Below are 2,500 nucleotides of genomic sequence, written 5' to 3'. Positions count from 1 at the left end.
GGGAATAACATAGACCTGAACGAGACATATGTTATGCTCGACAGGCAATAATTACTTTTCATAAGTGAAAAGTAACCTGGGTTGGTAAACATGTTATGCCCACCCGATGAAAAAAATTTTTTCAGCCTGGTTTGATATTTATCAAAGGCAAAATAAGCCTGATCGGGACATATGTTATGCTCGACAGGCAATAATTACTTTTCATGAATGAAAAGTAACCTGGGTTGGTAAGCATGTTATGCCCACCCGATGAAAAAATTTTTTTCAGCCTGGTTTGATATTTATCAAAGGCAAAATAAGCCTGATCGGGACATATGTTATGCTCGACAGGCAATAATTACTTTTCATGAATGAAAAGTAACCTGGGTTGGTAAACATGTTATGCCCACCCGATGAAAAAATTTTTTTCAGCCTGGTTTGATATTTATCAAAGGCAAAATAAGCCTGATCGGGACATATGTTATGCTCGACAGGCAATAATTACTTTTCATGAATGAAAAGTAACCTGGGTTGGTAAGCATGTTATGCCCACCCGATGAAAAAATTTTTTTCAGCCTGGTTTGATATTTATCAAAGGCAAAATAAGCCTGATCGGGAAATATGTTATGCTCGACAGGTAATAATTACTTTTCATGAATGAAAAGTAACCTGGGTTGGTAAACATGTTATGCCCACCCGATGAAAAAATTTTTTTCAGCCTGGTTTGATATTTATCAAAGGCAAAATAAGCCTGATCGGGACATATGTTATGCTCGACAGGCAATAATTACTTTTCATAAGTGAAAAGTAACCTGGGTTGGTAAACATGTTATGCCCACCCGATGAAAAAATTTTTTCAGCCTGGTTTGATATTTATCAAAGGCAAAATAAGCCTGATCGGGACATATGTTATGCTCGACAGGCAATAATTACTTTTCATGAATGAAAAGTAACCTGGGTTGGTAAGCATGTTATGCCCACCCGATGAAAAAATTTTTTTCAGCCTGGTTTGATATTTATCAAAGGCAAAATAAGCCTGATCGGGACATATGTTATGCTCGACAGGCAATAATTACTTTTCATGAATGAAAAGTAACCTGGGTTGGTAAACATGTTATGCCCACCCGATGAAAAAATTTTTTTCAGCCTGGTTTGATATTTACCAATGGCAATATAAGCCTTATCGGGACATATGTTATGCTCGACAGGCAATAATTACTTTTCATGAATGAAAAGTAACCTGGGTTGGTAAACATGTTATGCCCACCCGATGAAAAAATTTTTTTCAGCCTGGTTTGATATTTACCAATGGCAATATAAGCCTGATCGGGACATATGTTATGCTCGACAGGCAATAATTACTTTTCATGAATGAAAAGTAACCTGGGTTGGTAAACATGTTATGCCCACCCGATGAAAAAATTTTTTTCAGCCTGGTTTGATATTTATCAAAGGCAAAATAAGCCTGATCGGGACATATGTTATGCTCGACAGGCAATAATTACTTTTCATGAATGAAAAGTAACCTGGGTTGGTAAGCATGTTATGCCCACCCGATGAAAAAATTTTTTTCAGCCTGGTTTGATATTTATCAAAGGCAAAATAAGCCTGATCGGGACATATGTTATGCTCGACAGGCAATAATTACTTTTCATGAATGAAAAGTAACCTGGGTTGGTAAGCATGTTATGCCCACCCGATGAAAAAATTTTTTTCAGCCTGGTTTGATATTTATCAAAGGCAAAATAAGCCTGATCGGGACATATGTTATGCTCGACAGGCAATAATTACTTTTCATGAATGAAAAGTAACCTGGGTTGGTAAACATGTTATGCCCACCCGATGAAAGAATTTTTTTCAGCCTGGTTTGATATTTACCAATGGCAATATAAGCCTTATCGGGACATATGTTATGCTCGACAGGCAATAATTACTTTTCATGAATGAAAAGTAACCTGGGTTGGTAAACATGTTATGCCCACCCGATGAAAAAATTTTTTTCAGCCTGGTTTGATATTTACCAATGGCAATATAAGCCTGATCGGGACATATGTTATGCTCGACAGGCAATAATTACTTTTCATGAATGAAAAGTAACCTGGGTTGGTAAACATGTTATGCCCACCCGATGAAAAAAATTTTTTCAGCCTGGTTTGATATTTATCAAAGGCAAAATAAGCCTGATCGGGACATATGTTATGCTCGACAGGCAATAATTACTTTTCATGAATGAAAAGTAACCTGGGTTGGTAAGCATGTTATGCCCACCCGATGAAAAAATTTTTTTCAGCCTGGTTTGATATTTATCAAAGGCAAAATAAGCCTGATCGGGACATATGTTATGCTCGACAGGCAATAATTACTTTTCATGAATGAAAAGTAACCTGGGTTGGTAAGCATGTTATGCCCACCCGATGAAAAAATTTTTTTCAGCCTGGTTTGATATTTATCAAAGGCAAAATAAGCCTGATCGGGACATATGTTATGCTCGACAGGCAATAATTACTTTTCATGAATGAAA

The sequence above is a fragment of the Condylostylus longicornis genome, unplaced genomic scaffold, assembly GCF_029603195.1.
Source record: "Condylostylus longicornis isolate FDR11 unplaced genomic scaffold, ASM2960319v2 ptg000659l, whole genome shotgun sequence".
Taxonomy (NCBI): Eukaryota; Metazoa; Arthropoda; class Insecta; order Diptera; family Dolichopodidae; genus Condylostylus; species Condylostylus longicornis.
Note: the sequence above shows the minus strand (reverse complement) of the source record.